Here is a 27,972-nt window from a genome sequence, read left to right on the forward strand (position 1 = left end):
GCCACTGTAAGTGGTTATTGATACAACCTGGTGTGAATCCTTCCATTTACTCCCAAGTGGCACGGGAGTCCCATTCCAAATCCCCATGCTATTCAACTGTGCCCCCAGGACTGGCTGTATAAACACAAACACGTCTCGCCTCTAAGGTGATCTACAAACTCTGGGTCCGAGCAACAAATGTGCTCCAGGTAGTTCTGGAGCCTCTCACCTAGAAGTTTAAAAACTTAGCATACGCAGCAAGGAGATCTGGGTTCAAATCTTTGTCCTGCCACATGCTATACAAGAGTCCCAGTAGCTGATACAGTTATAGTTTTTTGGTTTTCACCAAAAGGGATGGGGGGAGAGGGCTAAATTTTAACTGTGCTGGTTAGTTCTTGGTAACTTGGCACAGCTGAAGTCATTTGGGAAAAGGAAGCCGTGATTAAGAAAACGACCCTACAGACTGGTTTGTGGGCAAGCCTGTGGTGCATTTTCTTGACTGACTGATGGCTGATGTGGGCCAACCCAGCCCACCCCTGGACTAGTGGCCCTGGGCTCTGCAAGAAAACACACTGAGCGGCCTCTGTCTGCTCCTGCCCCCAGGCTCCTGCCTTGTTTGAGTTCCTGTCCTGACTTCCTTCAGTGATGGGCTGAGATCAGGACCAGGAAGCTGAAATTAACCCTTTCGCCTCAACTTGTTTTGGTCCTGGTGTTTTAATTCCCACAACAGAACCCTAACTGCAACAGCTTGACAGCACGGGGCCTGGTGAACAGTGAACTGCTAAATCTGTTGATTGAGTTAAATCAATCGCAGAGATATTAAATGCTACCATTTGCCAAGTTTACTGTGAAATCATGGAGTAAGTCCGTACACAACTTGAGGTTTTTTTGTTGTTGTTTTTTTGTTGTTGTTTTTTTGTTGTTGTTGTGTTTTTATTAAATCCTGGTTTTAGAATTGTACTCAAAATGTACCTCATGCCAATGAGCTGCCCAGAAAAAAAACATTTTTCTTTTGATAAAGGAATTACATGCAATATCAAAGGATCTAATACCCAAGAAAGTGACCTTGAGGACACCCACCACCGCCTGCCTGCCCAGCAGCAGCTGTGCTGTTGTCCAACTCGAGGACTCCCGTTTCCCTGACTTCAGACGCAGGCTGTCACATGAAATGGGGGGTGGAGGAGATGGAAAGAAAGGCAAGCTTGAATGACAAGAGACAGATCTTATTCCTGGTACTAAATCGACAAGTGTAGGCCTGAGTAGGACACACGAGGGAAAAAAACCTCTCAAGGCTTCAGGCAGTGTACTAGGATCATCACAAGCTGTGGTGACGTCGTCGTCAGTTTGCAGATGCTTGTGGTTTCCCCTCGGACCTGGTCAGTGAGAACTCACTTAACTGCCGCTGTTGTAAGTGCAGAACGACATCTTAGGTATAAATCTGTTATAAACTCAGAGAACCAGTTCTTCAGAAGCTCTAGTCATGAAAAAGTTAACGCAAAATCTTCTTTACAGTCCAGCTTCAAAAGGAGATTTTATGCTTTACTCGCTGCGTCTGTATAGCATAACTTTTGCTGTACTCTCTCCATACGTAAAACCACCAAGTGTATGTTTATAGATGTCAAAGTTTAAAGACTAAACCATCAGATTAGAATACTATATCCGGGCACAAATAATCTAAATCAAGTAGACAGCTATGGTGGCATTCTGATGATGGGGAGTTACTGTGACAGGCTAGTTAACCTTTGCCCTTTGGCCTAGAAACACACTCAATCCCCCATCATAGCAGGGTCTCTCCCCAAACCTGGCGCTTGTATTTCAGACAGTCACTTCCTAACCACTGCTCACTCTGACCAGTCTCCCTTCTGCACCTAATGCCTACCTAGCAGTCCCTCACCAACACCCTCTCCTCTGCAAAAGCTTGCTTGCAAGTGGCAGGCCTTTGAAACAGCGCCTCACTTATGCTGTTGTTTGGGGGACCAGATACTACTGACAAACGCTTCAGTACCTACAATGGTATATGTTTTTAAAAAGGGGGTAAGTTTTTGCATATCATAATTAAACCTATAGTTAATTTTAAAAGAAAACTGAAAGAAAAGCACAAAAAGTAGCATTGCATGATTCCATCACATAAAATTAACACCCAAGCCATAAGTCCATAAGAGCAGAACACAGGCAAATGGCTGGTTCCAGAAGACAGAGATGGTGGGACAGACAGACTCCTTAAAGCTCCGTGAGGAAACAGGAATTTTTCTCAGTGAATACAGTCTAGGGTTGTACAGCGAGCGCCCTGGCTGTAGTAAATGCCAATGTGCTGCTCACAGAATAATTGTTAATCCACGTTACATAAATGTTGCCTCAATAAGTTGGTCTGGAAGGCAGGAACAAGCATACAAGAAAGCCAAGACTCCAAGTGAATAAAGTCCTTTTATAAGAGACAATAAATAATTAAAAACGAGGAAACGTTCAACATCCCCAATAATAAAGAGAACGGCCAAGCTCAACAATGCTGAGGCTGCGTTTCAAGCCTATTAACCTATGGAGGCTTCACTTGGGTTTCCCTGTCTCAGCGAGGTAACGCAGTTCCGGTGCTAATATGGAAAAATCGGTTACTTTCACTCACATGCAATGCTTTTATAAAACAACTTGGCAGTATTAAAAATAATAAATAGTAAGTAAAAGAGTTGGGCCACCGAGGTGGTTTAGCAGGTCCACAGCTGCTGACTTACTTCAGTTCCTGAAGCCCAGGTTGGCAGGAGTAGTTCACCCAGCCATCCAGGAATCCTGTGCTAGCAGCCATCACCACAGCATGCTCTGTGCTCCAAGCCTCGCTCAGCCCTGCTTTTGCACACAGAGCCTGCCTCAGCATAGTCAGGACATGAGAAATGATGATTACATAAATGACAGAGGGCTGAGGGATTACATGTTATTCTTTTCCAAAAGTTCCATGTCTAGCTGGGAATGGTAGCATGTACCTTAATCCCAACACTGGGAAGGAAGCAGGCAGAGGCAGGCGGAGGCAGGCGGGTCTCTGGGAGTCTGAGGCCAGCCTGATGTGCATAGCAAGTTGCAGGCCAGCCAGGGCTACATAATGAGACAGGGGGTCCATCTTTATACATTAGTAGTAAGTGCATTTGAGCACGCCAGTATGAAGACTGGCGTTAGGGTGACACTCGATAGACTGCCTGGCAACGGGGACAGAAGGAAATCTAGTACTGCATCAAAGTAGTGATTTTTTTTTTTAATTGATTTACTATAGTTGCGTTACGAGTCAGACTGCATCTTGGAGGTAAGTTTCTCTCCTCTTTCTTTAGTGCTCTCACTCCACTGAGGAAAGCAAGCCAGTCCAGCAAACACTTTTCCCTGAACTCTTCTCCCCGCTGAGAGGCAAGAAATATTTGCTTGTCAGATTACTGGGTTTTGAGAATGTAAGTGGCCACGCCAGCCAAGAAGGTAGGAATGTCTGTAAGAGGAAGAGGGGTTTTTAAAGGACTGCTATCCAAACAGTAGTCCACCAAGGGGCTGCATCCCAGCCTGTAGCTAAAGAACACTACGGATCCCGCCAAGCCAAGGACAGGACCACACAAGCCTCCTGTCTTGCTGGAGACAGCCCTGTTATGGGACTTTTGTCAAAACTGCAGAGCTAGGAGAAGTTTTAAAAATCCCTTTAGGGGGCTGGTGAGATGGCTCAGTGGGTGGGAGCGCCTGACTGCTCTTCCGAAGGTCCAGAGTTCAAATCCCAGCAACCACATGGTGGCTCACAACCATCCGTAACGAGATCTGACTCCCTCTTCTGGTGTGTCTGAAGACAGCTACAGTGTACTTACATATAATAAATAAATAAATCTTAAAAAAAAAAAAAAAATCCCTTTAGCCTTACTATCGTTGAGTAATCTCAGTTAACAGCAGGATGCTTCCTCAGGGGCTGTGCTCAGTAAATAATTAGATACATAGGTACAATAATAAAAATACCTACATTTTACCAAGTTCAGGTCATACTAAATAAGCTATATATACACTGTAGTTTTGAATCTTGATTTTAAAAATGCATCCTTTAAGGCTAGAAAGATAGCTACGTGTTTAACTCAGGTAGACTTTCCAAAGGACCCAGGTTCAATCCCCAACGCCTACATAGTGACTCACAACTGTCTGTAATGCCAGTTCCAGGGGACTAGACAATGTCTTCTTCTAGCATCTGAGGGCACCAGGCACACCCAAGGATCACAGATCACAGGCAGGCAAAGCACCCATATGCTCAACAAATGAATGTATGTGTCCTTTACACTCTGTCTAAGTTAGGGTTTCATCACTGTGAGCAGACACCATGACCACGGCAACTCTTATAAAGGACAATGCTTAACTGGGGCCGGCTGACAGTTCAGAGGTTTAGTGCCCTGACTTCAGGGTGGGAAGCATGGTGGCACTCATAACAGGACTGTCCCCAGAGACGGGAGGTTTGTGCGCTCCTGTTGTCGCCTTGGTGGAGTCCATGATGCTGCTGAGCTGCAGTTTCAGGGAGGCAGCCTCTGGGACTGGGGGGGTAGCTGAGAGTTCTACAGCCAGATTCAAAGCAGCAGGAAGACAGTGTCACACTGTGCCTGGCTTGAGAATCTGAGACCTTAAAGCCTACCCCCACAGTGATACACCTCCTCCAACAAAACCACCCCACCTAATAGCACCACTCGCTATAAGTGTATGGGGGCCATTTTTATTCAAACCATCACACACCCTCACTAGAAACCCTACATAAACCAACAGTGTACACTCTTACTAAAGCCCCTCCATTTCCCATCTTGAGCTATTCTAATAGTTCATACTGTAACCGTGCATACCTTTCCTGGTAAATTCCTAGTAGCCGAACAAAGAATATGCACATTTTTACAGTTTAAAAAAAAAAGTCAATTTTTTTTTAAAGTTGTAAAACCTCAATGTGTGTTAGACATGCTTTTAAAGATATATTGGTACTGCCAGGCGGTGGTGGCGCACGCCTTTAATCCCAGCACTTGGAAGGCAGAGGCAGGTGGATTTCTGAGTTCGAGACCAGTCTGGTCTACAGAGTGAGTTCCAGGACAGCCAGGGCTACACAGAGAAACCCTGTCTCAAAAAAAAAAAAAAAAAAAAAAAAAGATATATTGGTGCCAAGACATTGTAGTCCTTGGGCTGAGGGGACAGCTTAGAAGGCAAAATACTTGTAAGCCTGAGGACCTGGGTTCAAGCCCCAGAACCTACTTTAAGCTGAGAATGGCTGGTGCTTTGCACTTAGAATCCCAGTGCTGGAGGGTTAGAGAAAGGAGGCTCTGGGCTCACTCAGCCGGTCTAGCCTATTTGGTAGGCTCCAGGCCAACAAATGACTCCTCTTAAAGGAACTGGACGGCATTCTTGAGGATGACACCTGAGATTAGCCCCTGGACTACCCGTGCATGCACACACAAGCACGTGTGCACCTGCACACGCACACGGGAATGAATGCTCACACACATTAAAGAAGGAAATAAAAATGTAATTCTCACAGATGTCCTGCATGTGGGCTCTCCTCTGCCACGGTTTCCCACAGCACAGAAGAGAATGTGTGTGTACCCACATCCCACCAGCCTGGAGACTGGCTAGGCTTGGGGTGATCTCACTACAACTCACAGAGGATGCCAGTAAAACCAGATCTGCTTCAGGTTTTATTTATTTATTTTTAATATTGCAAGTTCATGAGCTATTCTGGAAATGGGACCCAAACCTAAACATAAAATTCATATAAGCTTCATACAGCCTGAAGATAATTTAAACAATAATTTTAATACTTCTGTACATGAAATGATATTTTACAGTGTGGAAGTTCTCACTTGTGGTGCTGTCCGAGGCTCACAAGGGTTTGGACTCGGCAGCATTTTGGGGTTCAGATCTGAGCTGTGTGTGTACCCCGTAGTGAGGGGGGCAGCTCCTTCAGTTTGATCAGCTTCATCTTACAGTTGTATCATTTGGCCTTACTGATCTACAGCGGAATTTTACACATTTTGAATATGAATCTCTTGAAGTTGTAAGTATTTCATGAAGATACTACTTATGTCCTATGAACAAAGGCATGGTTATTTTTTAAATGGTAGCAAGGTTGGCTGGCCAGTTATTGAGAACAAAAAGCTAAATCCTAGCTCTTTACACCAGAATTAATTCCCGATAAGTCTAGTTACACATGACGAATGCAACTGACTAGAGGAAAAGGTGGCACGTATGGGGACCCACCATGGGGAGTCTGTACAAGACCTTGAAGCACTCCGGGCTCTGTTCCTTAGCTGGGTCTCCACTGGTGTTCTTTACCAGCACAGCCACTGAGAGTAAATACGAGGAAAAGGAAATGGATCTATAGACCCATCAGGGCCCTGCTCATGGCACTGCTGCTTGCTCCTGCCTACGGGGTCACTGATAAGCATTAGAAAGGGATTAAAGATTTGTGAGGTGAACTCTTTTCTCCTTGGCTTATCAGAAAAGGATGTAAGAAAAGAAATATGGAGAAAATGTATGATCATGAGTTACTTTCTATTGCAACCTCAGTTCTCTGTACCCACACTGGTGACCATGGGCTTAGAGCAGCACTAGACAGGGGACATGGCTCAGATGATAAAGGCTATTTAGGTCACCACACCCAGAACCCACATGGGAGGAGGACAGAATTGACTACAAGTTGTCCTCTGACCTCCACAGGTGCAGTCCCACCACACACACACACATACACACACACACACATACAAATCATACACACACAATCACAAACATTTGTCCACACATCACACACACACATACACACATATCATACACAATCACAAACATTTGCTCACACATCACACACACATACACAGCCCACAAACACAGTCACAGTCAACAGATACATATAACTTTAAGACATCCTCCAAAACAAAACAAAACAAAATTTACAGATGGTTGTGAGGTTAAATAAAACTCACAATTTACTTTGCCTGCAAACATTTAATTATCTTCTTTTGTTCTTTGCCCTTTGTTTATTTTGGTTTTTGCTTTTAAGGACCATAGCAGGGAACAGCAGAAGCTGTCAGGCAGTCTTTACCAGAGGAAGCTGAGTATAACTGCCCTGGCCAGAGGCCGATCCTGCTGCCACTTTTTGGCAATGCACAAATACCCAGTTCCTCTACAGAAACCCAGAGTGCCGGCTCCCCCATTAGCAACTCCGGGGTCCTTCTGCAGCGATGCTCGATGCGGGGAGAGAGCTACTCCATTAAAGATGATGAAAGCAAGTTTCCTCTGCCAGGACACCAAGGTGTAGGATGCAGGCCTCTGCCCTGTGACGGTTGTCCTGCACACAGGCGGCCTCTGGCGGACACCGTCCACAGTGGATGGTGTTTTCACAGCGGCACCCGCATGCACATTTTAGAAACAAGTTATGTTTTGTTGCATCTCCTTATGACACCATAAGAAAATTATTCAAGTAATGAGGTAGCTATGAGGAGAGGAAGGGGGGGGGGTAATTTAGTTAACACAAAGCAATCCTTACTGTTAAGTCACACCACAGTGTTAGAATTCTAAACAAATCAACATTTGTCTTCTCTACATTTTCCGACTGCCATCAAGGTAGCCCTGGGCATGCACCAAGGTATTCCTGCATTGCTGCCATCCGAAACCCAAGTCTCAGCTAGCCATGCACCGAAACTCTACAGGAAGTACTCTACAAATCTGTCCTCCTTTGAGAAAAGAACAGTATTTTCAGACTAAATCAGTGATTTCTCTTTTACCTATCTGAAGACTCCCTATTTGTTAAAAGGGAAGTTGTCTTCAAAAGTAAGGAAATCTACTGGCCTGGGTCCACACCGATAGGCACCTTCCATACACAAAGCCCACCCAACGATCCTGCCTACAAGAAAGGTTCCTGGGCTGGGCCATTATCCATCATGCTACAATTTAATAATTCTAAGGTTGCTTTTAATATGGTTGGCAAAAATTACTGACACAGTGTTCTACAAATACCAACATCAGGGAAGAAAGAAAACCCGCTAGTTCCAACAAGGTATTTAACTTTCATTAACAGCAGGAAAGAACGAGAAAAGGTGACAAAGAATGAGAGTGTCCCACGATTCCACAGCGTAGGAGCAAGACACCCACAGTGTGGAGCCCGGACACCAACCACTGAACAGCCACAGAGTCCACGAAAGCCCAGTCCACTCTCCTAACGGAGGCGCCAGCGCCAGCATCCTCTCTCCTTCCAATGCCCATCTTCTGCCCGGTTCTCCTTTTCAGCGTGTTTGTCCTTTAAGATTTCATCTTTAAAATTAACTTAAGTGCCTTCCTCGTCTCTGGGATGACACCAATTAGAGACATTTTATAAGCTTGGAAAATCTTTTTCCCATTCAAATATTTTCACTGTGTTTGCATTTCTCGGTTTGTTCAGTCCACAGACGTTCTACTGGTTTTTCATCTTTGTATGCCAGGCACCTAGCAAGATGTGAGGTGCTTGACAGACAGACCTGAAGGGAAAACAACAAGTGGACACGTGATTTCCAGCCAGCTGTTTCCACCTGACAGTGCTACAGGACCACCTACGACCACAGCAAACCTAACTCACACAGACTGCAACCCGTGATGCCCCCTCCAAAGTTCCATCCCTCACCTCCATCTGTCCCCACACACAATCTGATCTTAGAAAACGGCAGCAGCAGCAGGAACTCAGACACTCAGGCCGGGATGCTTCCTCCTCCAACAGCCAGTTACTGAGTCCATCAAAGCCCTATAGGCTGACTCTCTGGAATCAAAGCCACTGGCGTGTCTGCTCCGGAACTGCGACCAAGGTTTAGTCCCTCTGTGCTCCCTTCTCCACACAGCAGCTGTGGTCTCTTGAACACAGTTTTTTAGATCTTGTTCTGCAAAATGTCAACAGGAACCAGGGACGGTGTCCCACGCCTTGACTCCCAGCACTCGGGAGGCAGAAGCAGGCAGAGCTCCGGGAGTTTGAGGCTAGCATGGTTTACAGAGTGAGTTCCAGAACAGCCAGGACTACATAGTCAACAAAACAAACAAACAAACAAACAAACAAACAAACCAAAATACTGCAATGTTACCAGGAAATTACAAGACTGCACCTTCTTTGTTAAACACTGCATCATTGTAGCAGATACTCAGTTCCCACGCTCTTCTCTTCAGAAGTACCTTCTACAACAAGTAGCTGTCTCTCTAGACCTTCCCTGGAGCCTGTGTTGTACATCAGCAACACACTGGGGTTGACCTTTCACTTGTCATATTACTTCCTTCACCGTGAGATCACAGACTGGACTTTGCAGTACAGCCTGGTGCTGATGGGAATTTTAATCATCCTCAAACAACGCCGTATCAAGTAGCCTTGGATAAGCTCTAGGTTAGATACGGACTGGTATGTTGTCCGATGTAGGTTTATAAAGGTGAACTCAGAAGGGTGGCACCTGTCACACAGCTACACACACGCATAAACTGTGTGGGTGAGTGATGGGAACAAGGTGCTGGACCGGAGAAAGTTTTGGGTTGCCATGGCCGTGAAGCTTTTCAGGAAGGAGTGCTGAGATATATCAGATATCTAGCTAGTTAGTGAAGCATGATCATTCACTGACAGGACGTCACCTAACTGGTCCCCATGGAACTGCAGTCAGTGCTCTTCCTGCATCCCGCAGATACCTCTCATTTCATATAGGCACCCAGCACTGAAGGCCACGAAGGCATCACAGCAGATTCCCAGACAATTAAGTCCAGTCTGACTCTTCCAAAGGAAGCTTTGAGAAGGTAAACGAGTCCGGCAGCTTCTACACACCTGCAGCTGCTCACGCTGGAGGGAAAGCACAGCCAGAAGCAGGCGTGCTGTGTGTGCAGGCTTGCTGTGTGTGCAGGCATACTGCCTGTACAGGCGTACTGTGTGTGCAGGCGTATTGTGCCAGGGTGTGGGCACGTAGGGAAGGGACATCTGCATCCATAAACATTGCTGGGTTTCTTAGGAACACTGGCTAAAGGCTTTTTAATTTAGATATAATTCAATTACAGCCAGATTCTACAGAATGTCTACACAGATATTTTATATAAGATGAGGGAACTTTCTTATTTACTTTCCCTAAATCCTGATGAATGCCAGAAAAAAAGGGCAAAAAAAAAAAAATTCAGACTTTTATTTAAATTTCTGATTGAAATATTTTTAAAATCTGCATTTAAGTTATCGACATTAGAATCCAATTTGATGTCTTTGTAGTATATGTAATATTTGGCCAAGGCAGACTGGAGGTTCCGCAACACGTTTTAGTGACAGACTGGCCATGTGATGGTTTGCATGAGTGCTTCTGGACTTGCATCTTCAGTTGACTTGCTATATAAGCAAGGGGTCACTAGAGTTTACCAGCTGTTTATTTCCTTAGCAGTGTGGACCAATGCGAGTGTGCTGTCTGTCACAGACCCCTCCGTGCTTGACTCGCTGATGCCATTTTCCCTCTGCACAGTCCCTTCTCCCGCAGGGTTGGGAAGACAAACAAAAGGTGGCGCTCCTCCTTCAGCACTCAGTGTGTCTGACTCTGTGGACCACATCTGTACTGATGACGCCCATCCGTCACACAGAGTCACTCCCACAATACCACTAGCCTTTGCTATTGTACTACAGCACCGAGCGCTGGCCCTGAGAACAACATGCACACAGATGGAAAGAATCACGGGTTTTTCTAAAGCTCCTAGATTGGAATTTCAAGACTCAAATATCAGAAAAGTGAGCAATGCTGCTAAGCAGCCTAAGGAATGGCATTGACATGCTACAAATCCATTCCATACTGCACGCGTGCTTTGCTAGGTAAACATATGGCTGGATTTCTCCACTGTGGTGTTTCCTCCTCCTCGCTAGCCTGTGTTTTCTTCTGGCATAGCACCAGATCCGCCAAGCACTAAAAGTTAGACATATGGAATGTGAGGAATGTCTGATAACTTCAGAGATCAGCCCTTAGTCATAAACAAAAATGCATGCCCTTTGAGCTTAGCCTCAGACTCCATTTGAGGCAAACAAAAGCCATGAGGCTGAGTGCAGGCACAGGGGACAAGGTGACACGCAAGGTGACATGGGCTGGGCTGGGCCAGGCGAGCTCTAGATAGAGCTGCTCACAGAAACACCGTCCCTTTATTCTAAAAGCTGATGAGCCACGCAGACCAGAGCCTCGCTGAGGCTTAGAGCAGTAAGTAGCACAGGAGTTAGGAAAGACCACTATCATCAGTGAACAATAAAAGATGTTCTGTCCCTGCCGGCTTTCACCAACCCCTCCTTATCAGGGACATATCTTTAGTAATTTAGCCGATTCTATAGGAACAAGTATGTTCAAAATTAGATAGAACCAAAACTCAAAACAACATAAAATAAATGACTTAAGGATTTGCTCTATTCCGATGAATTAGGAATGTCAAACTGAGTATTTATCTCAACTGAATTATTTTCCCTTGAGACAGGGTTTCTCTGTATAGTAGCTTTGGAACAGCTGTTCTAGAACTCACTCTATAGACCAGTTCGAAGCTCCTCGAACTCACAGAGATCTGCCTGGCTCTGCCTCCCAAGTGCTGGAACTAAAGGTATTCGCCACTACACCTGGCTCAATTGAACTATGAAGGGAAATAAACTTCTGAAAGGAAACAAACATGGTGGCTCACAACTGTCACTAACTCTAGTCCCAGGGGACCAGGTGACCTCTTCTAGCCTGAGGGCACTGCATACACAAGGTACACTGATGTAAAGTTAGGCAAACAATCACACACAAAAAATAAAAATAAACAAAAACTTAAAAAAAAACCATAAATGCAAAGGAATAAAGGAGGGGTCATAGACAAGAGCACCTTAATTAGGGGTAACAGAGAAATGGTAGAGAGGTGACTTAGCAAACCAGAAAAATGGGGAAACCAAGTCACCAAAGAAAAAGCCCAGAAGCAGATCAAATCGCACTGCAAGAGCCTGAAATGGGCTTCCAGCTTCCAAGACTTCACTGTAGCCTGCGCCTGGGAAGCCAGTTAGGAAACAGCGCACCAGAGCTGGCAGGGAGGGAAGAATCAATTCTCTGCAGAGGCTCAACCAGAGGCGCTGGAGACTTGCAGGCCAGCATCTGGTGCAGCTTACAGAAAAGGTGCCTTGTCAGAAACAAAAAAAATGGAGGCAATGTGAACTCACTGAGAGCAAGCTTCCCCAGTTCCCTTGCAGGTCGTTTCGGAGAAGCCCAGGCACTGGGCTGACATTTGTCGGGCTGGGGACGGATTGAGTTGTACCATGGAATGCTAACTAAGGGCCAAGAGGAAAGGCGGGCTGCTGAGGGTGCCCCAGTGATACACAGGCTGTGCCTGAGTACTGCTGCACACTCCCTAGTGCACAGCTTGCACACAGTCCTTTGTGTCTCCTCCTTTAATATCACTAAAAGCTGTGTGTGTCATGAAGGCCAGGCCCTGCTGCAGCAAAACCCTCCACATCTCATATCCTCCTCCCTCAAGCCAAGCCCAGCATTGTCGAAGCTGCCTCTCCAGACAGTGAGCCTCCGCGTGGCTCAGCATCCCTGACTGCACCTTAGATGTCCACACCTCCAACCGGAACAAGCATCAGAAACGGGAGGGACGGGGACACGCATACCATTTCTGCTCTTAATCACTAGCCAAAGTAAATTACTGGGAAGAAAGGTCATTAGTCCCTGGATCTGACTAGAAAAAAAGAGCAGAATGGCTGAGATTAGCTACCCCATTTTCAGACTACACAATTATATACGAAGCCCCCAAAGCCCCCACCAAAAGGCGCTTGGAACTAATACACAAATTTAGCAAAGCAGCCATATTAAAAATATGTAGTTTTTATTCAGGCCATGATGGACTTCCTGAGAATGGAATTAAGAACATTTCATCACAGCCTCAACAACTACCACCATCTAGGAATAAGTCTAACCAACAAGCTGAAAGACACCACCAATAACAAATTACCAGATACAAAACCCTGACGAAAGGAAGTGAGGGAACTAGAAAATGGAAAGGCGTGTCATGCTCATGGATTGGCAGAATTGATAGATACTGTGAAATGGAAATGTTACTGAAAGTAATCTATAGATTCAATGCAATCCCCATCAAAATACCAATGACATTCCTCACAGAAATAGGAAAACAATCACCCTAAAATTCATATAAAAACACGAAAGACTCAAGTCCAAGCAATCCTGCTGAAAAAAATTCTATAAATAGCAAAAAAGGAAATCTCCAATGTCTGACCTCCACACAGCTATGCATCCCCCACCCCCCCACCCCACCCCCACACACAGGAAAAAAAATGTTTTGTTTTTTTTCTTAAATCCTAACACTGGGAAATCAATCCCTGAATGTAATTTGAAAACACAGATAAACACTAAGAGACCATCCGCTGTCGTGTGGTTCACCCTGTGGAGAGGAATCTGAGGAGGAACGGTAGGGGAACCTTGGGTGGAACCCACTGTGCACTCGCTCATTCAACATGTACAACTGACTAGCAGGAAGTTGTAAAATCTTTCTTTAAAAATAATTCCCCAACTTTAATTTTGAAAGCCATAAAACTTCCTGTTGTCTCTATTTACTGATCACAAACTCATCCCTAGAGCAAGCTCAGATGAAGTTTTAAAGTTAAAATTTTCCTAGATATAAATATATGCAAAGTAATATGCAAAACTGTGAACCATAAGGATATTAACACAGTTAGTATAAAGCACACTCCAGCAAGCTTCAGGTCGATAGTGGCATAAATGGCACACCTTGCTCTCCTATGCTTTTGCGTGTTTCCATCTTTGTGTGTGTGTGTGTGTGTGTAGTGTGTGCAAATGTGGGGAGAGATGGCATGAGAAAGAACACAGGTCTCACTCACCGACTTACTATTTGGCTTTACCCAGTCACTCTCTGCCTCATTTTCTTGACACAGAGTCTCTCACTGAGCCTGGAGCTTGGGGTTTCCCCACTGTGTGTGGCCAGTGACCCGCCTCTCTGGGATGACAGGTGTGCGTGGCCACAGCCATCTTTACACAAGTGCTGGGGCTGAAACAGAGATCCCAAAGCACTCAGATCCACTGGGCCATCCCCCGGGCCTGGCTTGGTCTGGTTTGGTTTGGCTTGGCTTGGTTTTACAACAGGGTCTCACTGCGTGCCCAGCCTCCAACAGGCAAGCACCACTGCCCCTGTTCAGCCTTTTTCTAGATGCTTTCTGCATTCAGCATCCTATTAAGAGAGCCATGACCTCCACACTCAGGTACAGCCCATGAAGATGAAGCAGAAACATGTCCAAACTGCTTCTGACACAGGCAGTTGTTGGTACTAAGAACCTTGAAGGCAGCAGAGAAGAAACGATTGGTGGCTGGTGGGGAAAATGTCCATGTCACTGCATTTGAAATGGCTGACCCAGTAAACTCTCAGCAGGCACTTTCCCTTATTTTAGCAGATGACTCCTTCAGAATGCCATTCTACAGTAGTCTGTGATGAACAGGTCTCTGTCTCGTTACCCACTGGGCTGTCAGTACACAGCAGAAGCAGCCATGAAATAGCAAGAACGTCCCTGTCTAGTGCAGCCACAGGCCTCACCCTTAGCACCCTCCCTCCATCAGCCCTGACAACAGTCCACAGATGCCCAAGGCTGGTCTCCTCTCCAGCCCTGCCCACCACAGGATGTAGGCTGCTGAGTGCTCTCTGCACTCTGAGCCTCCTGGAGGCTGGGCTGGCCTGGAAGGTGGTCCCCCGTTGAGTCGTGGAGTCGGTAGGTACAGATCTTCATCCTCGAGCTGTTTTACAGCCAGATGACAGACAGATTGGGGGTGTTTTCTAGAAGGAACCTGACCAGGGCACAGCAACCATTCATCGAATGCCTTTGCAGTTTTAGGCTAATGAGCATTTGGAACGTTCGTCCTCTTGGCATTATTTCAGCTTCAGCTTTATGTTCAATTGGCCCAACAACCCTACTATTCTCTAAATCATTGGAGACTGTTTTCCAAAGAAAACAACCATCCTTTAATTACCCTGCTCTGAAGTGCACGTTAGTGTCCAGGAGAAAGCGTTGGCTTTATAGGAACTTGACAAGTTAGGCAAATGTCTCCAGTCTGTCACATTAAGTAATGTGGGATTGGGCTTTTAAAAGTGCTGCTGAGACAGGACAAAATTTAACTTTTTTTTTTTTTTTGGATAATGTAGTCGTTAAAGAGGTAGCTGGCTGCTTTAGGAGGGGAAGGTTTGACACTTTGTCTGATGCTGCTTCACGTGGTCTCGGGTCCCTAACGCTCCCTGCTTTTTTTTTTTTAGCATGAACACCGTATCATGTGAACAGGTTAAGGATGTAAAAGTCCTGATTCCATCACTGGGATCCATGGTCCATCTAAGCTGTGTCTCTCCAATGGCCACCTAAGAAATAATGGTAATATCCTGTCCATAAAAGCATAAAAACACCTAGATTATACTTGTGGAGTCTTCCTCAACCCTTAGAACTATTATAGAAACATATTTAAGGAAGTGTAGCCATGGTAAAATGAACCCCTCACTTGCTAATTTATCTGCTTGTACACAATTGCTCATTTTGCTACATTCATTATTTCCATTTGTAACATAGAGAATCTCTCCTTCAGGTCACAGACTGATTTCATACCTAAAGGTGGTTTTTTATCTTGAAAACGTTTAGCACATGCCAAGGTGTAAAAGCGTTTACCGTGTGTGAGAGTGACATCTTCCGCCTCTGCTCTCCAGTTTTCTACTTAATGACTTCTACCTCCCAGCATGCACTGGGGCACTTAGGGCACACAGTAGGAATCTTACCCAACAAGCTCCCTTCGTGCCTGCTGTCCTCTGAATCTATCTGCATCATCCTTTAAGTAGAACAGGTAACTTCATGGCAGCAAAGCCAAGACACAGAGACACTAACTGGACCAGGTACAAAGTGAATACCAGAGTCCCCAAGATACAACTCTGCAGAAGTCAAAGGAGGGTCCAACCCCATCTCTGAAGCTCCCCGAGTTCTGCCACTTAACGATGTCGACTATCAGCCTTGTTAAGTCTGTGAAACAATAGAATTAGATTCAAATGCCCAAGGTTAATTCATGCTCGAAAACTTAATGATTTCTCAGGTTCGCTTCAGGTTGTAATAATTTATGTTGTATTTTCTCACTGACTTAAATGGAACTCTAAATGACTCTTAATTAGCAGTAGGCTCTAACAATTTTGTTTTAAACCTCAGTGCCCCAAAAGAGCCCTTTAGAATTATCTGACGAGAAATACATGGGTCTTTTAAAAATCACTTTAAACCATATATATCACTCATGGCCAACTAGATAAACTGTGAGATGTCTCATGTGACATTCAGGACTCTCACACTCCGACTTCAACTCACCTTCCAATTTCCATCCTGAGTGACTCCTTTACTGTCCCCACGGCCACACGTGCTACTGAAAGCATCTTCCCTGAGCCCCAGAGCTGCCTGTTGCCCACGTGTTTAATTTACAGTACTTACCATCAGCTGGACTGCTGAGTTCATACATTCAAGACCTACTAACTCTAGACTACATAATTTATCATCCAAACTAGGTCAATTCTGACCCTGAGAGGGAATGTCTATGGGATGAGATACCAGGAATAAAACATGGCTGCCCAAGAGTGGGAATGTAATGGCTCTATAGAAAACCCATCAAATCCTGATGTCGGAGAAACAAACCTTCCATTTGACTTTCTACTACATTTTATTATTTCTGCCACATACTTCCACCATGTCTTTACTGCCTAACCCAGTCTGAGTCCCGCCTTGACTCCCATTCCGTTGAGTCTCAATGCTTTGGTGTATAGACAGGATGATTCTCTAGTGGACCTAACTTCTGACAATCGGCATAACTTACAGACAGGACCCAAGAGGCTGAAGAAACGGTTCAGTGGTTAAAGACCTTACTGCAGAAGAACAAAGACTAGAGATCGGACCCCCAAAACCACACTATTGTGAGGTGAGCTGGGTGGCCCACTTGTAATTACAGATCAGAAAGTAAAGACACAAGATTCCCAGTGCAAGCTGGTTGTCTAATCCTAAGAGCTAGTTCTGAGTTTGACTGAGAGATCGGCCTCAATAAATAAGTTGTAAGAGGAACTGAGGAAGGCTTGCAGCCTCCATGGGTTCCTGCATACATGCACCCACACATGTGCACATGTATGTACACACACATGCACACATACCATACACAAATGGATACAGGAAAAGAAAAAAAAGAAGGAATTATATTCCTTGGTCAATTCAAAGACCCATCTCCTTTGGCGAGGTCCTGTGTTTGCTATGCAGGTTTGACCACAGCAAATTTACATATGATGTTAAGACACAGCCATATCACCCAATCCCTTGGAGCCATGATGCCAGTACATTTACGTACAAGATAAACTGAACTCTGGGCTTCCACGAGGTATGTATGTTGCTCTATCTAGGAGAGCTACAGAGAAGAGCAGCTCTAGGGACAGATGGCTGGGGATTACTATTCTCCGACACAGTTTTGACCCCCACAGTTTTGACCCCCCTGGATCCCAAGGTTCTTAAACTGTGTTCTTTATAAGCTACTGACCACCTTGTGTTAGGTCCTCGAGACAACCCTTGGGGATTCAGATTCGACCGCATTTGATCTTTGTATCCTCCAGAGCACACAGAGTAACACATACCAGAAATGTTTGATAAACAGTCACAGAATTAATTTTGGAAGCTGTACGTAAACGATGTGAGCTTGGACCTTGACTGAACCGAGAATTCCTCTGGTCATCCTGAGGCATGCCACAGACAGAGCCTTGCTCAGCCCTGTTTCAGTCATTGATTTCAACTCCCCAGTGTGCAAAAGTCTATGAGGTAGAGATAATGAGTTTATAAAACACTACAGTCCACAGAAAGGAAGAGACTGTCCAGAGTGAGCGTCTAAGGGGCAGATGGTGCTGGAACCCAGACATTCTGCCCACAGTTCCCCACAGTCTTTAGCCACCCAGGAAGATAGCTGTGAACTGAACAGAGCGGCATTTATACAAAGAAAATATTTACACTGGGTAGTGGCAGAGCACACCATTTGATCCCACTACTTGGGAGGCGGAGGCAGAGGCAGGGGAATCTCTGTGAAACCCTGTCTCAAACAAAATAAAACAAAGAAAATATTTACAACAAATGTTCCAAATTCCATTACTTTGTTGCAAATGAGGGAGGTTTGAGATAAAGCTTTCAAAGGGTCCTTTTCCAGGCTCTGGACGGGAAAGCTGAGGAAGTCAGAGAGGAAGGCACTCGCTGGGGAGGGAGAACGTGGCACACCAGGAAGTTAGAAGCAGAAAGCTTTAGTTCTTAAGTTCCCATTTCTAACACAAAATCCAACTTACTAGACTAAATGCTGATTCTAAAAGCTGTCTGGTCCCTGTGACTCCGCCTCATAAGCACCCATGAAAGTGCTGCTACACTGCAATCAAGGAGTTCTGGAGGCACTGTAGACAAGGCATGCTATTGGCTGGAGTGGGGCCAATCAATATGGCTTTGACTAGAAGTTGTAAGCTAAACAAAAGCAATTTTTAAAAATCAAATATTTATTTTGGGGCCAAGTGTATTTCACTATACTATATTCAAATACAAAGATGTCGGGTTTGGGAGAAAGGTGAGAGGTTCCTTTCCTACCTGTAAGCTTCTACACTCTTTGTAACAGCGATTAATCTGAAGCCTCCATGGTCCGCTCCCATCTGCTAGGAGTCTGAAGGCATGAGAAGTATGTCTCATTTATACAACAGGAAATATCTAAAAGCATTCTGCAGAGATTTCCTTCCCCCACACCCATTGCTTAAACAGCTTTCAAAAGGCCTGTTGTGTTCTTTAAAGAGCTAAGCTTTGGTTACTAATAAAAACTAGTGCACCTATCCCTCGGCTTGTTTAGACAACACATCACCACCACCGGTCCCTTGATGACGTAGGCAGCTTCTCGGGCCCAGCACCTGACCCTTGATGCTCCCACAGTTTAGTGCCATGCAAGTCAGATCTGCTTCTTTGCTGTTATCAGGGAAGAGTTTAGGAGGAAGAGAAGGAAGCTTACCAACTCAGCTTTCTGTTCTCCACATAGCAAGCCCTGCTCAAGAGGTCCTTCTAACATCTGACCTGACTGTGGTGAACACTCAAGTCAGAAGAGGCCCTTTCACCCCTTTCCTCCACCACCCCAGCCCCTACCCCTGACGACCTACCCTCAAATCAGCTTTGCTCAGTCAGGGTTTGAATGCCCACAGGCATTTACCCCACCGATGTAAGGCTGAAATGCACAGAAGGTGGAGTGCACAGGCCCAGGGATGCCTGAAGCTGAGGTGAGGACAGGTGCAGAGGCAACGAGCCACGCGTCTCTTGATTATTTCTCTCTGTGAGCCAGCACCAGGGGCAGCTGTGAGAGGCTGCCTTTATGAAATGTCCAAACACGCCTTTTCTATGGCTTTAACAGACTACTGTGGTGGTCGTGCTACGGAGGAGGTCAAACTATGGGCACACCACACTGCAGGCTGGCACACAGAACTGGCACACAGCCAGCTGAAGTTGGCCTCTCCACTTGAAGTCATGTACCCATGCCCCCAGAGGCCAAGCCATGTCCAGGAACCTCTTGGTTCCATCAAAGAGTATTTTCAATAAGAGTGAGCCAAGCTGGCCTAAGCGGGAACCACTCTGGGACCCTCACCACAAGAGGGCTCTGCTGGTTCTGAAGACAAGCACAGGACAACGTTTCCTTCCCTGTGTAGGCCTAGCTTAAAGATTTCCCTAGGGGAGGGGAGGGGAGGGGAGGGGAGGGGAGGGGAGGGGAGGGGAGGGGAGGGGAGGGGAGGGGAGGGGAGGGGAGGGGGAGAGATCACTGACTTTGTTCTAGCTTTCTGTCTTTTGAGATTTCTAACTGTGACGAACACTTAAAAAAAAAAAAAAAAAAAAAAGGTGCACAATCCTGTAACCCAGAATTCCCTGACTTGCACAAAGCCATATATTCTCCAAATAAAGTAAGAGGAAGCTTAAAAACCATGCAATCTGACAAAACGACATTAGAGCACACAAGACTCTTCTATGGACCTTCTTAATTGGTACTCACAGAAATTATTTTGCCCACACTGTGAAAGAATTTTAATTTCAGTTCCATTTTCTCATTAGTTGCAAAAACTCTAAAAGTACCGTTGTGTTAAATTGAGTCAATCCCAACTGAATAGAGTAATTCAGAAACCTGGTTCAATTGTCCACTGGAATACTAATTTCATTTTATCTAAAATTAATACACCCTAGAACATTAAAGCAAGCCACTCCCACCTGCCACCTTATTTGATGATTCAATTCTATTTATAATTAAGTTATAAAATTATAAGGCACCCAAAAGTGAGATCACAAATTACTTTCGAGTTATGACCTAGAAATACCATCTCTTCATAAAATGGAAAGTATCTAAATTGACTTTTAATAACCGAGTACCATCCACACTGAATAACATAAGACACTGAATAACATAAGACAACAGGTGCTTTCAGAGTAACGAGCCACTGTCCCTCACCTTGGTCACATCAAGCAATCCAGGGCTGGAGAGATGGCTCAGTGGTTAAGAGCTCTGACTGCTCTTCCAGAGCACCTGCGTTCAATTCCCAGCAAACACATGGTGGCTCATAACCATCTGTAATGGGATCCGATGCCCTCTTCTAGTGTGTCTGAAGACAGCTATAGTGTACTTATATAAATAAATCTTTAAAGTAAAATAAAAATAAAAGAGGCAAGGAGGCCACAAGTGTTTTAAACAAAAACAAAAGTCAAGCAATCAAAATGGAAAACCACGAGGAAAAGCAGACAGAGTAGACATGCCGTAAGTGGTGTGCACGAGGCCCGGCTCAGGATGCTCACTTACCAAAGAGTAGAGGCCTGTGTGGAGTCAAGCATGGGGAGGGACGCTGGTTAGATTGTGTGGTACCTGTGCACTCTGATAACTTAAAGTCCTATAAATTCAGCCAGCTGTCAGGTCTGCAACTTGGAACCACGTCTGGGGAAAACGAGGCAGTGCCAGACAAGGGACACCTGGGAAGGTGCTGTATCTTAGCGTTCAGGGGTGGCAGACAACTGTGAGCAGAGGCTGTTAGGAGTCCAGGAGGAGGAGTTGGGGAAACAGCCCAGACTGCACTTGCACAGGACACAAGGCCTCAGGTGAGTCCCCGGCTCTCAAAGTCCAGGAATAGAGACACAAAGAGACACCAGACCAGCAGACAGTGGCTACAGAACACAGTTAGCAATGGCAACCTTGCCTCACACGGTAGCACTGCTCAAATAAATGTGCAAGCCAAGCTGTACAGTCACCTTAATAATTCATGAGAAAATACCACTGACCCTTGGGAATCTTCAACAAAGCGTTCAAACCTCTCTATGAATGTATTAAGAAAGTGAAAAAACTGGCAAGGTATCAACATGGCACACGGCAGTTTAAACTTAGAATCAGCAAGAGGTAGTGTTTATTTCTTTTTTAAAAAGTTTGAGGTACAAGTGGGGTGAGGAAGGTGGCTTCCTTCCTGTTGTAAGCCTGAGGGTGAGAGCGCCCCCTATCGACCCGCCCTCAACCCTAACCGCCTGGCAAGTTCCAACACTCCCTTTAGGTCTGGACAGCTTCATCCTGGAGCTGCCCTTTGGAGTGGTCACGGCACCGCCGCTGGATGGTGGAAAGGTTGCCTTCATTAAGTTCCTGTGACTGGAGCAGTCAGGCGTGTCTTCTGTCAGATCAAACCTGGGAATGTAACCTGAACAGCATGGTCACCGTCTTTGCCACACTGCCCATACACTCCCCACCTTGCCACACTGCCCATACACTCCCCACCAGGATGCTTGACTATTCCTCCAGGGAGATGCACGTTCTCTGTCCTGTCTGAAAGGCCACGGGAGACAGGAAGCTTTAAAAGATGAAATACCTTCTTGGGTTACTGGCTGGATTAATGAAAATGGTTTTGTCAGTTTGGGATTTCAAGAATAACAAATGACAGAGTTGCACACTCACAAATAATATCACACCATTTTAAATCTGAACTCAGATAGCAGTAACAAACATAAAGAACTGGGGTCCACAGTCATAGGTGGAAACCTTGTCATTTCTATCACTTTGCCAGCCAGCTCAAGAAAAGGCGATTTCAGCCCACCCTCGGAAGACACGCTTGTGTCAATGACTGGAAGCTGGCTCTCAGCACCCATGAGAATCACTGAGTGGAGGGGTGACATTACAGAACACTTCAAAGTCCATCTTATTACTTGCAAGTGCCCACTTCTGACAGAGGAAAAGCATACTGTAATAACTCTTAAACACAGTTTCATCTCAATAACTGCACTTCACACAGACATTATCATCACCCGTGGGTCACACTATTACTGTTCAAGCGGGTCTATCTCCCTCCAACCAGTCGGTCTCCCTTGCAATCTTTCTTCCATCCCTTCATGAAAACCATTTTTAAAGTGTTTGTAACATTAAGAATTAGGATCAGACATCTTCCTTCAATATCCAAGATCCTCTACCAGTTCTCAAATCTCATTGCTGCTAAAACCAGCTGTTGTGTTTATGTTGACCCCTGGTTCTGCCCTAATGATACCAAAGCCCACTGATTCTTGAAACCTGTTCTCACTACAAAGGTATCTCTTCCTCCATGGTGGTTAGAAGATGAGAGAGACAGATGGATGAATGGATGGGTGGGTGGATGGATGATGGATGAGCAAAGTCCTAATTTTTCCCCCTTTATGAGTATCTGTTAATTACTGTGCCATTAACATATAACATAACACATATGATTTGCCTTCTGGTCATTCGCTCTCCTCTGTCCTTGAATTCTTACTCCTCCTGCCCCGCAGGTGTCCATGCGCCTTTAACACAGTACAACGGATGTAGCAGCTGTGAGGGGAAAGACGCCAAAGGAAAGTCTGGGGAAAGTTATAAAAGCAAGGCCAGCCCTTGGAAGCCTGGGGTCTGTGGTCTGTATGAGAGGCCGGGGCGCCAGAGCAATCCTGAACCCACTGAGCACTGCAGGGCTGAAGAATACACTGCTGCTGGCAGCATCTTCACTGTCTCCCCTGATTCTACAAGCAGAAGAGGTGGCTTGGGAAAGACAGGTGATGAGCAAATTGTGCCACCATAGACAACAGACAAAGCGAGCTCCATGCTAATCCAGTAGCAATCATTTAAAATGGCCACTGGACTGATCCAAAGTAAGGAAGACTCTCGGGACGATGCAGCCACTGTACAGTGAGGACATAGACCATGACCAGCAAACCCCATGTGAGAAACCTGCAACCTCACTACGTAGCTCAGGCTACCCTGGTACTCACTGTGTAAGCCAAGTTAGCCTCAGATGGTGCCTCAGCCTCCTGAGTGGTGGGATTTCAGGTCTTCACTGCCATGCTAGCTTGGCTGGGGTTCAAATTGGAACCAGAAGTTATTCATGAACACTTTAACAGCTAAGGGCTAAGTGAAGGTGTTTATAAAGAAGTGAATGTATCCATCTTCTGAACACCAGAATCGATTTAAGAAAGGAAGAAAACCAAGTTGGGTACAGCAGCACACACCTGTCATTCCAGTACAGTCCAGGGGCAGAGGCTATGATTGAGACAGCCTGGGCTACATACAGTACAAGAACCTATGTCAGAAGGAGGGGAGGGGAGGGGAGGGGAGGGAGAGGAAATAGAAGAAAAACTGCCTTAGGTGTATGCAAAAACACACAATACAGAGTTCAGGGAACATTAAGACAGCTTAACCAAGAGTATCTGGGTCTCAAAGCTCGATTTACAAACCTATAATATTAAATGGGATGATATGCAAGCCAAACCATCCTTTGCTATGCCTAAGATCTGGTCTAACTTAAATACATTAAACACACCTCTTACTCTGATTACAATTCAGGATCCATTGGAGTGATATGAAACGAATACCACCAGACTATTCCTTGGATACCTCCCCCCCCCCAATAGCTTTTGAACAATCTTCTTCATTAGTATTTTATCTTCCCAAAAGTCACTGTAAAAGTATCAAAACGGGTATTTTAAAATGAAGTTGGAATGTGCACCCCTAAAGCTGGTGGGAGAGCCAGTCACACAGTATGTCCACTTTTGCCCTTGGGGAGGCAAATCAGAGTTTAAAGGTGGCTTCTGTAATAAAAGATAAGTGTCACAGAGTTCTGACGTCTCTCACAGCCTACATTAGTGTGTTAGCTACTCACAACAGGAGTTGTTTGGCACAATCACCATGCACTGTAAAAGCCGACCCCGTTCACACTGAACAATGAGGGCGACACATGTAACCATGTGCAAATGTGTATCTCCCCAGAGGCCCACCTGTCTCATGTGCTCTCCCACTAGCCTGGAGATGCTTCCGTGGTGTCTTTACGTCTGAAAATGCTCAAAATCTCTCACGACAAAATTTAAACAGGAACATGCCAGAAACTTCTGTCCCATATTCCATTATCCCAAGCATATTCAAGTTCATTAGTTTCCAGCATCGTTTTTAAAATATTTTCAGCAACTGTAAGTCAGCCTCTGACGTCGCCATGCTCCTGGGTCTATAGTAACACTGGGTGATGAAACAGTAAGGTGGTCTTGATGTGAGCAGTGTGCCGGCCCCGCCACCACCAAAAGCTCCACCCTGCTATGCAATGGCTGCTAGAGAAATAAAGCAAGAATCACAGCATGGATTTCCCATTACCTCGAAAAAGCAAACACAGCCAGCTGCGATAGCCTTGATGTTCAGTTGGGCAAACTGGCCAATGTGAGCATTCCCTCGGGGCTAGCCTCAGACACTCCTCCCCTGTGTCTATTTATGTTAAAATAACATGGGTAGGAATTGAGTCTGGTACGGTGTTACCCCCAAGCAGTGAGTCCACGGAAGTCAGACAGCTGTGACAGCCCCAGGAAACCATTAGCCAATTTCCAAAAATTTCCTAACAACCTACAGTGTTGGGGAGCACTGATCTAGGAAAGGGGACAGGTTGACGCTGCTTCTCAGTCACCTCCCATTCTCCAGCTTGATGCTATTCTTTTCTTCTACCAAGTGTCTACCAAGTTGGGTCAACTTCCTAAGGGGTGGGACCAAAAAAAGAGTCCTTTCCAACACTGAACCCCTCCTGGCCAGATCCTCTGCCTATAACACAGATTGCCTTACACTGTGAGGAATCCCAGCGTTCACACTGGTCAGATGTGTGTAGCATCCAACTCTTTCAGAGAGCCTGCCCACCCTTCTCCCACACGGCTGTGGCTGAGACCCCTCTACCCAGCGCACTGCCCACCCTGCATTGGGCCAGGATTAACAAGTCAGGTTCAGCTGCCCCCAGTGAATGCTACCTATGCTATCATTCCAACTATATAAAGCATGCATGTGTATAAACTAGGATCAGAAGGTATACACAAATGTTGTTTTAAATATTTAATATAATTACTTCTAAACTTCGATATTGCTGATCTTGTTGCTTTCAATAACAAATTAAAAAAAAAAGTATTCTGAGACCTGCAGAATGGCAACGCAGGTGAAGTCTAGTGGCCTAAGTTTGACCCCAGGATCAATGTGAAAGGCCGGATGTTTCTGCCTGCGTTTATCAAGACATTAGAATTGCCTAAAATATTCCAAATAATTAACAAGAATATTATGGGGTGGGGGAAAGAACTGCCTAAGAACTTACCAGCCGGGCAGCCTGGAACACACACACACCAGCAGAAACAGGACAGGAAGAAGAAAAGGACAGGAAGAAGAAAAGAAAGTTGCTCTCTGGTCTCCGTCCTTACACTACAACACCTATACTCACACATATCACACACACCCACACACTTTACTGGGGAAGGGGGGCTGTTTGATTCATTTCCAAATAGCTCGAAAATCAGTATTGACAAGAATTTTTTAAAGCCACTTATAATCTCTCATTGTGAGGCAGCTGTGATTTCAAGTGTTTTATAACTAGCATACAACTGAGGAAGAAAGAGGCAAGCACCTTGCTGCAGGACTGCATGGCGCTAAACAGTGCCAAGATTAAGACTCTTCTCTAAACCACTGCACATCATACTCAACTGCACCACACGTCAGAATTAGCTGACCCCCCTCTCTACCTGTGGGGCCCTAAACCACTGACAGTTCGCAGGACGAAGCATCTCACCCGCTGCCATACACTCTTGGCTTTGACTCTTGGCAGACCTTGTCACTTAAGCGAAAGTGCATCTTAGCCTGTACTGTAAAAGAAAGGGGAAGTGCAGAGGGTTTAAAAACCGACATCAGTGAGACAACTCTCATTGCCGACTGCCGAAGATAATCGTGTTTGTTTGGGAGTTATTTTCTAATTACAATTAATAATGGTCCATGTACAATGAGCTTCATTAAACAAATCTTGTCCTGCTACAAACAATTAGTAGGAAAACAACAGAAACCAGAACCCTTATTAGTAAGACAGATCAGGAATAAGTAACGACATCTGGGAGCACGCATCCTTTCTCTCTCTAATTAGTCCTGGCAGTCATGGGCTTAATTATTGCTTTCAGATATTAATCTTAACCTGCATATGAATGACTGAACAATGCTCCAAGATTAGAAATAAATGGCACGCAGTCTTCCTGACCCCACCACATGCATCGCATCTTACGGTCTGTCAATCTTCTTCATGATGCCCTGTGTTTTGTAGCTTTTTTTTTTCAACTGGCGACTGAAATTCTAGAACAGAATACTACACACAATAGCGCGGTTTCCTGGTAAGCACTCACCACTGAGTCCACTCAAATAGTCACATTTCCCCACACTTCTACCTCACATCCTCTCTATAGCCACTTCCTTCCTGTGTCTACATAAACTGCACAGGAAACTGATTCAGACTAATGGAACACTAATAAACCAACTCGCCTACTATTTAAAAGGAATTTATCTTTGTTCCTTTTCAGATATGAGGTCACTCAAACGGGGGAGAAAGTCCTGATGTTGGTTCCAAGGATGTGCAGTGCCTATCAGCTGTCCCCACACCTGAAGGTGTAGGAAAACCTTCTAGCTTCCCTCTTTGCACCCTGAACACCAGTCTTGCCTGCATATTCCCTAGTGCTCAGTATTGCTACTGTGAAATAGCTTAAGCCAGGACCACCAAATGATGTAAAAATCATCACTTAACCCAAAATATATTTTCAATTTCAGTAAAAACTTAAAATGTATTCCGTTTACTAACCTAGAAATAAAATAGCATTAATATTTGCCTAGAAATGCTTGTGTATTATTAAAAATATATAAACCTCCAAGAATGATAGCACCCACTACCCCATAAACAGTTCCCAATTATCCAAATGAAGTTCATCTCTGCTCAGCAGGATGAAGTTACTAAGTGTGATTCATCTCCGGGCAACTCTAATCAATTAGTAATGACTCCCAGAGAACTATCTGTTAGGCAGGATTCTGGGGCAGAGGACAAATAGACCAGAATGCAAGTAGAGAGTGTGGAGCACAGGCTACATGTCTATGCCACCCACGACAGTGTAGTCTGATAGACGTGGTGGCGATGGCTCTCTTCTGACCCCAGATGTCATGCCCAAGTCACCCACTCACTATTAATGAAGTCTTAATTCAACTCAGAGGCTACCAAGTTGGTGTTAATATTAGCTCAATAAGACAGTGTACAGCCAAAATCAGCCTGCTGAAGAATCCCAAAGCAACGACTGTCACCATACTTTACAACTGGCTTTTCTCCTGATGATGACAGTAGGAAGCTCACTGCTCATTCTGGCCTGAATGCTGAATTCTCACGTGCTTTTCTTTATATTGCTCATTCTGGAAGAAAATAACATTTTCTTGGTTTTGACTTTTGGTTTTTGTTGTTGTTTTGTTTGTTTGTTTTTTGTTTGGTTGGTTTTTTGGGGTTTTTTTCGAGACAGGGTTTCTCTGTGTAGCCCTGGCTGTCCTGGAACTCACTCTGTAGACCAGGCTGCCCTCGAACTCAGAAATCCACCTGCCTCTGCCTCCCAAGTGCTGGGATTAAAGGCGTGCGCCACCATGCCTGGCCCTCTTGGTTTTGACT

The 27,972-nt window shown here is 45.2% G+C and overlaps 1 protein-coding gene and 1 long non-coding RNA gene across 3 annotated transcripts in view; both read right to left on the reverse strand.

The window, feature by feature from the left end:
- Positions 1-27,972, reverse strand: part of Wwc2 (WW, C2 and coiled-coil domain containing 2) — a 164,463-nt gene that overhangs the window by 95,618 nt on the left and 40,873 nt on the right. The gene's annotated exons all lie outside the window — the stretch shown is intronic.
- On the reverse strand, positions 21,397-27,912 carry Gm39173. 2 transcript variants are annotated; one of them, XR_870421.3, is made up of 3 exons: positions 24,278-27,912; positions 23,513-23,583; positions 21,397-23,357 (listed from the first exon to the last, which is right to left on the reverse strand). It is a non-coding gene; the product is annotated as a predicted gene, 39173 (long non-coding RNA). The 2 variants fall into 2 exon arrangements; XR_870420.3 differs by having other exon boundaries at positions 21,397-23,583.

The sequence above is a fragment of the Mus musculus genome, chromosome 8 (assembly GCF_000001635.26).
Source record: "Mus musculus strain C57BL/6J chromosome 8, GRCm38.p6 C57BL/6J".
NCBI lineage: Eukaryota > Metazoa > Chordata > Mammalia > Rodentia > Muridae > Mus > Mus musculus.